This window comes from Theropithecus gelada, chromosome 7a (assembly GCF_003255815.1).
Source record: "Theropithecus gelada isolate Dixy chromosome 7a, Tgel_1.0, whole genome shotgun sequence".
Taxonomy (NCBI): Eukaryota; Metazoa; Chordata; class Mammalia; order Primates; family Cercopithecidae; genus Theropithecus; species Theropithecus gelada.
In genome coordinates, this window is record NC_037674.1 from 40,481,177 (window position 1) to 40,493,160 (window position 11,984).

Here is an 11,984-nt window from a genome sequence, read left to right on the forward strand (position 1 = left end):
TCCTCCCACCTTACCTTCCGGAGTAGCTGAGGTACAGGCACACATCACCATGGTCGGCTGATTTTTTGTAGAGACAGTATCTCACCATGTTGCACAGGTCTCAAGCAATCCTCCTGCCTCGGCCTCCCCAAGTGCTGAGGTTACAGGCGTAAGCCACTGCGCCGGCCCAGGATAAGTCTTTTCGTAACAAATCGTACGTGTTTCAGACAATGAAACCTCATGTATGTAGTGCATGTCATTTTCTCAACCATTATAACCAATATTTGCTGAGTACGTTTTTGCTAAGCATTTTATATTCATTATTCTGGTTAATCATCAGGTCAACCTTAGGAGGTAAATACTATTACAACCACGTTACTGAACAGAATCTGAGGCTCTGTGAAAGTAAGGACTTATCAGTGTATGAGGTTCACACAGCTAGTAAATGACAGAGCAGAGGTGGGACTCTTGTAATTCCAAGGCTTGTGATCCTAGCCGTTTGGCCTTCACAGCGATCCTATGTATTAAGCAAGTCAATTACCCACATTTTGCACCTGAGGAAATTGAGGCTTAGTTACTTGCCTGCAATTACCTTCCTGAATCGAAGGTTCCATCTTTACTCCTCCCCTGTGGGTTCCTTTGCACACAGAAGGATACCATAGAGGTGATTCCTAGGGAAAATGGACAGGGAACCTTATCCCCTGAAGACCTCTGAGGACCGTTAGTGCTTAGATTCTGTATCCCCAAAGTGTCCTTGAGTAGAATCAGACATCCATGAAACAGCATCTGAGCACAGACCTCAACCGAATTTTGTTCCAATCTAATTCTCACCACTTTTTTTTTTTTTTTTTTTTGGAGACAGAGTCTCACTCTGTTGTCCAGGCTGGAGTGCAGTAGCACGTGATCTTGGCTCACTGCAACCTCCGCTTCCCAGGTTCAAGTGATTGTCCCACCTCAGTTTCCCAAGTAGCTGGGACATGCGCCACTACGCCTAGCTAATTTTTGTATTTTTAGTAGATATGGGATTCACTATGTTGATCAGGCTGGTCTTGAACTCCTGACCTCAGGTGATCTGCCCCCCTTGGCCTCGCAAAGTGCTGGGATTACAGGCATGAGCCACTGCGCCTGGCCATCTCACCACCTTTTCCCATCACACAGTCTTAAACCTAGTGACACTGGACCAGTCCTTTTTCCTAATTTATGAGCTCTGCACATCCCTGCTCCGGCGCCTTTGCTCACGCTCTCCTTCCTAGACTGCGCTCCCACATCATTCCTCTCTAAATTGTATGCATTCTTCAATGCCAAGTTCAGACATTCATCCTGAAGCTTTGAGCTCTTGCCTCTTTAGATTTATTGTTTCTCCATGTGCCCTGTTTTTTGTTGTTGTTGTTGTTGTTGTCGTCTTTGTTTTTTTTTTGAGACAGAGTCTTGCTCTGTCGCCCAGGCTGCAGTGCAGTGGTGTGATCTCGGCTCACTGCAACCTCCACCTCCTGGGTTCAAGTGATTCTCCTGCCTCAGCCTCCTGAGTAGCTGTGATTACAGGCACCTGCCACCACGTCTGGCTAATTTTTTGTATTTTTAGTAGAGACAGGATTTTGCCATGTTGGGCAGGCTGTCTCGAACTCCTGACCTCAGGTGATCCGCCTGCCTTGGCCTCCCAAAGTGCTGGGATTACAGGCATGAGCCACCACATTCAGCCTATGTATCCCCTTAATACTCTGTAGGGACCCCCATTTCTCACATAGTTTGGTATTATTGAGGAAGATTTTCTAATGTATGCATAGACATTGAGAAATTCACATGTGTTTTGAATAGAAAAGAGAAGCAAAGAGGAAGATATTCCAGTAATTTTGCTTATCTGATCACATATGAGAAGGAGAGTGAGATGGAACCCCAAACCTCTATTCCCTTGATCAAGTTCTGTTCCAGTATACTCTCTTAGGGTAAGCAGAATGTGATTCTAATATTCAAAGACTGGTCTTTTCCCATACAGCATGACCTAGAAATACAATGCAAATAGTCATCTGGTTTTCACCTTAGAATTTGGCTGCTGCAGGCCGGGCGCGGTGGCTCACGCCTGTAATCCCAGCACTTTGGGAGGCTGAGGTGGGCAGATCATGAGATCAAGACCTCTGAGGACCGTTAGTGCTTAGATTCTGTATCCCCAGATCGAGGCCATCCTGGCTAACGCAGTGAAACATCATCTCTACTAAAAGTACAAAAATTTGCCAGGCGTGGTGGCGGGCGCCTGTAGTCTCAGCTACTCAGGAGACTGAGGCAGGAGACTGGCGTGAACTCAGGAGGCGGAGCTTGCAGTGAGCCGAGATCACACCACTGCACTCCAACCTGGGCAACAGAGCAAGACTCTATCTAAAAAAAAAAAAAAAAAAAGAGAATTTGGATGCTGCCTAAAGTGTAAACCTTGGTACACTTTAGGAGGAGGAGGCAACAAGCATTTCCACTTCCTGTTCCCATCATCTCACCCCACCCCATGACTATATGGGTATTATATCTGCAGGGCGAGGATAACTACCACAGAACAGAACTCCGGTTGGTAAGGGGTCCAACGCCTAAGTCCACAAGAACCCCTGCTTGTGGCCTAGGAGGCAATGCCACATTTGACCAGGGGAAAGACTGCTACACATAGGTGTCAGCCCAGTGCCAGGGGCAGGAACTGACCTCTGGGCACAGCCCAGTGAAGCCTTTTGAGATGCAGTTCCTAACGAGCCACTCCAGGTACAGCCATCACCTGCCTGTGGTTGCATCAGATGCCAGATGCCGGCAAGGAGGTGCTGCCCACCAGTCTGTCCCGTCACAGAGCGTAGCGGATAGTTCATTTGCTCCAGTGCCTCTGACGGAATCTGCCCTCTGTGTTGTTACTGCCCTGTGTGGTCCAGTAGATGTCACTCCCTAACCTGTCCAGTCTCTATGTAAATCAGGGCTGGGGATGAAAGGCCACACGCAGCAGCATGGGTCCACAGGGCTCTCTCCTTGAGGAGAGAGACTGGAGAGGTTAAGGGACATCTAAGCGGTGTCAGGAACCCCAGGAAGAGAAGCCAGATATAGCACAGGTAGGAGAAGTAGCCTAACAATATGGACATTTCCTCATTGCTGCTGAGGGGCATCCTAGAAAACCAAAAGAATATTTCAAAGTACACTTAAAGAGACCAAATCTTAAAAACTTTAGTCCTAACCCCTTACCCCCAGCAAAAATGCTAGACGGTGTTAACAAAGCTGTATGTTGTTAACAGGAGGAAAGACTAGTTAGTAAAATAGCTACAGCTGTGGCCAGTTCTTGTTCTTGGACACCTGTGTTTTTATCCAAAAACACTTTTTGATGCTGTTCTCTGAAATCAGGTTCCACATATGCAGTGATAAAACAGAAGTCCTTTTTTAAACAAAATCACCTTTGCTACTTCCTAGACAGCCACTAGATAGCGCTATAGCCTTGCTTCCTCACCCTTTACCCTCAAGGTGGGACTCAAAGAAGGGCGATTGCATGCAATTGATGAGTTTCATAGTTTCTAATCAGCTGCTCACTAGCAAGCTTCCTTTATCTACCAGCTTCAGAATATGGGAAAGAGAGGATGAAGCTACCCCAAGGAAGTTTTTTATAGATTGTTATTATGAATATATATCATGTATCCTGTGTGGGATGGTAGCATATTTCTGTTCATATGTAAGGGCTATCAATAAATACACTTCTAAGAAAATTTTTCCTAGAAGTGTAATAATTTGGTTGGTTGGAGGTGCCTGTGGTATCCTCTTTACATTTTACAATAAAGATTATCATTCCCTGGAGATCTGCCAAAACCTTCTGGTCTATAATACATCCCTCTGTTGGAGATAATGATCATCTCAGTCTTTATGTAAGAGTTATAGAAAGGCTCATTTGCTTATATCCTGCTTTCGTGTGGGAATCATGCTTGCCTCCAATCTGATTTAGCTGACTCTGTAATAAATTAAACCAGAGCTACCCAGTCTTATCATTAACAGGTGGTTTCTGCTCTCTCCTCACAGTTGGCCTAAAGACCCCTGTATATAAGTCAGAGATCTTGGCTTCTGGAAGAAATATCAAAATAAAACTTTATAGCCTCAGGGGTAGGGGCTGAAGGGGCTGTACCAGGCACTCTTTTTTTTTTTTTTTTTTTTTTTTTGAGAGAGTCTTGCTCTGTCACCCAGGGTAAAGTGCCGGGACATGATTTCGGTTCACTGCAGCTTCGACCTCCCAGGCTCAGGTGATCCCCCAGCCCCAGCCTTCCAACTACAGGCATGCGCCACCATGCCTAGCTAATTTTTTTTTGTAGAGACAGGGTTTTGCCATGTTGCCCAGGCTGGTCTCGAGCTCCTGGGCTCAAGCAATCCTCCTGCTTTGGCCTCCCAAAATGCTGGGATTACAGGCTACACCACAGCGCCTGGCCAAAATGCACATCCTCTTTACAGCGGAAATTCCCTACTGCAGATAGCTTTGCTTGAACTACAATGTGAATGCTGGGGCTTCTTGTGTTGACTGTATGGTCACCACGGTTGCCGCATCCCGAGGACATGGTCACTTCCTTGACTACCTATCTTGCCTCAAGTTGAACATTTGAATTGTTCCTCCTTGTTGGCTATTATGAATAATGCTACTGTGAACATTCATGTGCAAGCTTTTGTGTGGAAATATGTTTCCAGGCTGGGCATGGTGGCTCATACCTGTAATCCCAGAACTTTGGGAGGCCAAGGCAGGTGGATCACTTGAGGTCAGGAGTTCAAGACCAGCCTGGCCTACATGGTGAAACCCCATCTCTACTAAAACACAAAAATTAATTGGGAGTGGTGGTGCATACCTGTGGTCCCAGCTACTCGGGAGGCTGAGGCAGGAAAATGGCTTGAACCCGGGAGGCAGAGGTTGCAGGGAGCCAAGATCAAGCCATGCACTCCAGCCTGGGCAACCAAGTGAGACTCTGTCTCAAAAAAAAAAAAGAAAAAGAAAAAAAAAGAAAAAGAAAAAAAAAGAAATATGTTTCCAGTTCTCTTGGGTATATACCTAAAAGTGGAATTGCTGAGCCCCACTCTATGTTTTAATTCTTAGAAGTGACAAGCTGTTTTCCAAAGTGGCCACACCATTTTACATTCCCACCAGCAGTGAGTGACAGTGTATCATCATATAACTACCGATACTGCAGGGAGTAAACTCAGGAGTTCAGGCCTCTTTGTGTAAACTGACTTTGCTGCTGCACATGGATGCCTGGCACATTGTACCAGAGCACTTACATCTCAGGATTTCCAGGATGCCTTTGTCTAGAAGCAGGTAATTGTGCAAATGTGGACTGCTGACCCAAGACCCACCTATGGAGAATTCATTATATAGGACTGAATGAAACTAATGATGAAACTCAGATTGCATTTTGAAATGTTGTCAGTATTTTTTTTTATGTTCTATATTCTGCTAGGCATATGAAAAACATCTCTTTAGTCCTTTGTGTTCCATCTCTAACCCTCAGTGTAACAGGCTTTAAATGTTCAAACTGAAAGGAACTCTCAACACACATAAAGGAATTACCCTAAATCTCCCTGACAGGCCAGGCGCGGTGGCTCAAGCCTGTAATCCCAGCACTTTGGGAGGCCGAGATGGGCGGATCACGAGGTCAGGAGATCGAGACCATCCTGGCTAACACGGTGAAACCCCGTCTCTACTAAAAATACAAAAAACTAGCCGGGCGAGGTGACGGGCGCCTGTAGTCCCAGCTACTCGGGAGGCTGAGGCAGGAGAATGGCGGGAACCCGGGAGGCGGAGCTTGCAGTGAGCTGAGATGCGGCCACTGCACTCCAGCCTGGGTGACAGAGCCAGACTCTGTCTCAAAAAAAAAAAAAAAAATCTCCCTGACTATTAGCTTTGCGAGTCCTACCCTTGGTTGCTATATTATTTGAGAGGACCCTCAAAATTCATGAAATGAATAATATTGTATACTTTAGATCATCTAGTTTTCAGAAATGAGGTACCAAATGCCTCAGAATACCTACCCACCTTGCCAAACCCCCTTAGAATCCAGGATGTATTAAATATTCTGTCTAGGTGGTCAAGACTGTAGAAAATCTTTTTTTTTTTTTTTTTTTTGAGACGGAGTTTCAACTCTGTCATCCAGGCTGGAGTGCAGTGGCACAATCTTATCTCACTGCAACTTCCGCCTCCTGGGTTCAAGCAAGCGATTCTCCTACTTCAGCCTCCCGGGTAACTGGAATTACAGGCACCCGCTACCACGCCCGGCTAATTTTTGTATTTTTAGTAGAGACGGGGTTTCTCAGTGTTGGTCAGGCTGGTCTCAAACTCCTGACCTCAGGTGATCCACCCACCTTGGCCTCCCAAAGTGCTGGGATTACAGGCGTGAGCCACTGCGCCTGGCCAGAAAATCTTAAATGGAAAATTTAATCCAAATGGATAAATTAATATGCAGGTAAATTTAAGGATGATGCCCCCCAAAAATGCAATTTGTTGTAAAATGGGTTACGCTTAGCAAAACAAAATTTTCCTTAAAAAAATTTTTTTTTCTTTCTCTAACTATAGTATGCCTGCAAATAATCAAGCCAAGCATGGTGGCTCACACCTATAATCCCAACACTTTGGGAGCCCAAGACAGAAGATAACTGGAGGCCAGGAGTTTGAAAGCAGCGTGGGCAAGACCCTGTCTCTACAAAATTTTTAAAATTAGCCAAGTGTGGTGGTGCATACCTGTGGTCCTAGCTACTCAGGAGGCTGAGGTGGGAGAATCACTTGAGCCCAGGAGATTGAGGCTGCAGTAAGCCATGTTCACGCCACTCCAGTCTAGGCAACAGAGTCAGAACCTGTCTTAAAAAAAAAAAAAAAAAAATAGAGTGCTTACTTGCCTGTGAATGGGAGGGACAAAACTGATACAAATTAACACACAATTCTTACTTACCAAGTTGTTTGACATTCCTCAAACACATTATTGAACAATATGTCTGCAAAATGAAACTATTCACAGTGCTGTGTCTGAGAATGATTAAATTTTAAGCACCTCCTATAGCTAAAAGAAAGGCTGATAGACTTTGATTTTATTCTACTCTTGGACTCTGGTTTAGTAGGGGACTGAAGAAAATTTTTGGTTATACTATAACCAGGAGCAAGAGGTCAAAGACATAGAAATAATTAAAGGATTATGAATAAGGGTCAACAACATAGATAGTCTCAAATGCTATCGATAAGATGAAAGGGATTGAGGTGGTGGCTGCAGAAGATCTTTTCTTGGAGAAAGTACATATTGTACTTGGTTTTACTGTTTCACACCAGGTTTTGCCAAACTTCCTATACTTTGCAAATATTCTTGAAATGCTTCCAGCAAAACTTGTGTCTGAAGAAAATACTTTGATCATGGAGATCCTTTTACTTCGGTATACAGATGACTTCCCTTTGAACACCTGTCACTCCTCTCAACCATCCTATTACAGATGAAGGCCTCAAGTCAGTGCTTTACTGGAAATAATTTTGGACTTACTTTCCTTACCTTTTCCAAAAATGTCCCTCACTAATTCCACTATTTGTTTTTTTTCTCCCTCTTCTGGGTTTAACATAAAAATTAGCCCGTAGAAGAAATATGTGGTTCCATTGGTATCATAATTTAACCACTCCTCTGATCCTCAATATTTGTATTTTTGTTTCAAAAAAAAATTTTTTTTGTTTTTGTTTTTGAGACAGAGTCTTGCTCTGTCGCCCAGGCTGGAGTGCAGTGGTGTGATCTCGGCTCACTGCAACCTCCACCTCCCGGGTTCAAGTGATTCTCCCGCCTCAGCCTCCCGAGTAGCTGGGATTACAGGCACCCACCATCATGCCCAGCTAATTTCTTTTGTATTTTTGTAGAGACGGGGTTTCACCATGTTGGCCAGGCTGGTCTTGAACTCCTGACCTCAGGTGATCTGCCCGCCTTGGCTTCCCAAAGGCTGGGATTACAGGCGTGAGCCTCCGCGCCCGGCCAACAACAACAACAACAACAAAAACAGAAACAAATTTTTTTTTTGAGACAGCATCTCACTCTGTCGCCCAGGCTGGAGTACAGTGGTGGATCATGCCTCACTGCAGCCTCAACCTCCTGGGCTCAAGCGATCCTCCTGCCTTAGCCTCCCAAATAGCTGGGACCACAGATGTATGCCACCATGCCTGGTTAATTTTTTTTTAGAGATTGGGTCTCACTTTGTTGCCCAGGCTGGTCTCGGACTCTGGGCTCAAGTGATCCTCCTGCCTCAGCCTCCCAAAGTGCTGGGATTACAGGCAGAAGGCACCATGCCCACTCCTTTTTTTCTTTTTGCTATTTTAAACAATGTTGCAGTGAACATTCTTGAACATACATCTCTGCTCCCATGTGTCATCATTTCCTTACATCACCACTTTCAGATTTCATTTTATTTTCTATGAAGTTTACTGAGAAGATAACGTGCTGCCGTTGGGGACTTGGAAGAACTATTGTTCAAACTGAATTGTTAAACTGGCTTCTACATGTAAATGATGCTTTTGAAAATGAGGGTGAGAACAAACAGCTAGCCAAAGGCCTGTCTACCCCTCCTGGCGCCAGCTGATGACAGATGGCCCACCCCAAGGAGCAGAACAGCCTGCCCTGGAAATGCAGAGCAGTTTCCACCACTTTGAAACCTTTGCTGGCTGTCAGCCTAGCAGTCGTCACATCTTCAGCATGGGGAGACAGGAGGCTGAGACTCAGGAAGATACTTAGCCTTAGGCCCTGAAGGTCAGGGCAAGACTCTGCCTCCTGGAACTTAACCCTGAGCTGAGGTTAAAGGGTCCTCTGCAATCCAGCTGAGGGTCAGGTTTCTGGACAGCTGAGCGGGTATTCCCTACCCTCTTGCATCCATCACAATTTAGGGAAAAAGTTCTCTTTCATACTGGTGTTTTACCTTATTTAGCAGAAAAACCAACCGGTTGACCCCAGGTGGAAATCTCCCATGCTTAAAGGGCCTGCACTTTGTCATTACACAATTGGCTCCTTCTGATAATAGTTTCTAAAATCCTTTGCTTTTTCACTCCTTGTAGAACCTTAATGCCTTTTGATAAAAACTTGAGGTCCCAGTGACTAGCTCAAGATCACACAGCTGGTCAGTAGCAAAGATGGACAGGACTAGAAGTTAGTTCTGCTGCATGTTATTTAGTTATCCAATAAACCGTTTTTAAACATGCAGAATGTATGTATTAGTTACAGTACAGGGTAAATTTCTGTAACAGGGAGATCCCCAAACTTTTCCTGTACATAACACTTTCAGAAGCGGATAGGTGGTCCAGGGCAGGTAGGTTGCTCAGCTACCTGAGGTCATTCAAGAGCTCAGATTCCTTCTTTTTTTTTTTTTTTTGAGACGGAGTCTCGCTCCGTCGCCCAGGCTGGAGTGCAGTGGCCAGATCTCAGCTCACGGCAAGCTCTGCCTACCGGGCTCACGTCATTCTCCTGCCTCAGCCTCCGGAGTAGCTGGGACTACAGGCGCCCGCCACCTCGCCTGGCTAGCTTTTTGTATTTTTTAGGAGAGACGGGGTTTCACCGTGTTAGCCAGGATGGTCTTGATCTCCTGACCTCGTGATCTGCCCGTCTCGGCCTCCCAAAGTGCTGGAATTACAGGCTTCAGCCACCGCGCCCGGCCTCAGATTCCTTCTATCTTGCTGTCTGGGTTGGTAAACTTTTTTTTTTTTTTTTTGAGAAGGGATCTCATTCTATTGCCCAGGCTGGAGTACAGTGGTGCGATCTTGGCTCACTGCAACCTCCACCTACCAGGTTCAAGTGATCCTCCTGCCTCAGCCTCCCGAGTAGCTGGGACTACAGGCATGCACCAACAGCCTGGCTAATTTTGTATTTTCAGTAGAGACAGAGTTTCACCATGTTGCCCAGGCTGGTCTTGAACTCCTGAACTAATATGATCTACCTGCCTCGGCCTACCAAAGTGCTGGGATTACAGGCGTAAGTCACTGTGCCCTGCCGGCAAATTTTTTTTTGTTTGGTAAATGAGGACCAAATGGCAAATATTTTAGGTTTTGTGGGCCAATCATCACAACTGCTCAGTTCTGCTAATGTAATGCCAAAGCAACGCTAGACAATATGTAAACAAATGAGCATAGCGTGTCCCAGTAAGATTTTTTATTTTTATTTTTATTTTTTATTTTTTATTTTTATTTTTTTGAGACAGAGTCTTGCTCTGTCGCCCGGGCTGGAGTGCAGTGGCCGGACCTCAGCTCACTGCAAGCTCCGCCTCCCGAGTTCCCGCCATTCTCCTGCCTCAGCCTCCCGAGTAGCTGGGACTACAGGCGCCCACCTCTGCGCCCGGCTAGTTTTTTGTACTTTTTAGTAGAGACGGGGTTCACCGTGTTAGCCAGGATGGTCTCGATCTCCTGACCTCGTGATCCACCCGTCTCGGCCTCCCAAAGTGCTGGGATTATAGGCTTGAGCCACCGCGCCCGGCCAAGATTTTTTATTTTTTTTTTTACAAAACCATTCTGCAGGTCAGATTTAGCCCAAAGGCCAGGCGCGGTGGCTCACACCTGTAATTCCAGCACTTTGGGAGGCCAAGGTGGGCGGATCACAAGGTCAAGAGATCGAGAACATTCTGGCCAACATGGTGAAACCCCATCTCTACTAAAAATACAAAAATTAGCTGGGCATGGTGGTGCGTGCCTGTAGTCCCAACCACTTGGGAGGCTGAGGAAGGAGACTTGCTTGAACCTAGGAGGTGGAGGTTGCGGTGAGCCAAGATCTCCCCACTGCACTCCAGCCTGGCGACAGAGCGAGATTCTATCTCAAAAAAAAAAAAAAAAAAAAAAAAAGATTTGGCCCATAGGTTAACAACTCCTGTCCTGAGATGTCCTTTCCACCATCATATCTGTGTTCCAGAAAGAGGAAGGAGGAAGTGGAGGGGTTGAATTTTCTCATAAAAATATGATCCACAAGTAGAAATAGTGCAGCATAGTCACACAATAGAATACTACACTACAACAGGAATGAAGGAACCACAACTATACACAACACGGATGAATCTCACAAGTATAATGTTGAGCAAAAGAAGCTGACACAAAATATTGCATATTGATTAATTACATTTATATAAAGTATAAAAACAGACAAAATTAATCTATGGTATTAAAAGTCAGGTTGCCTCTGTAAGGGAGAGTGACAAGAGAAGACTTCTGAGATCTGGAAATGTTCTATTTCTTTTTCTTTTTTTCTTTTAGAGACAGGGTCTTACTCTGTTGCTTAGGCTGGAGTACAGTGTGCAATGGTGCAATTGTTCTATTTGTTGATCTGGATGGCATATGTGCCCATGCATGACTGTGTCCACAAGTGAAAATTCACTAAGCTTAACATTTGTGTACTTTCCTGTATATATACTCCAATAAAAAAAAATTTGTATAAATTTTAAAAAAAAGTGATTCTGAAGTTGCAATGACTTCTCAGGTCTATTTCGGCCAAAACTTAGTCAAAGGACCACTTATGACTGCAAGGAATCTGGGAAATGTAGGTTCATTAATTTTTTTATTTGTTTATTTATTTTTTCTTTTTATTTATTTTTTAATTAATTGATTTTTATTTATTTATTTATTTAAGATGGAGTCTTGCTCTGTCACCCAGGCTGGAGTACAATGGCACGATCTCAGCTCACTGCAACCTCCACCTCCCAGGTTCAAGCGATTCTCCTGCCTCAGTCTCCTGAGTAGCTGGGATTAGAGGTGCACACCACCATGCCTGGCTAATTTGTATTTTTAGGAGAGATGGGGTATCACCAGGCTGGTCTTGAACTCCTGACCTCATGATCTGCCCACCTCGGCCTCCCAAAGTGCTGGGATTACAGGCATGAGCCACCACGCCCGGCCTGGGAAATGCCGTTTCTAGTTGGGTGGCCATATGCCTTTAAAATTTAGAGGATTGTCTTATTAAAAGAAGGGAAGAATGTAATCTGAGGGGAAATTAGCAGGCTGTGCTACAGTCCACACAGCAGTCACAGGCCCATGACAGTTATCAAAT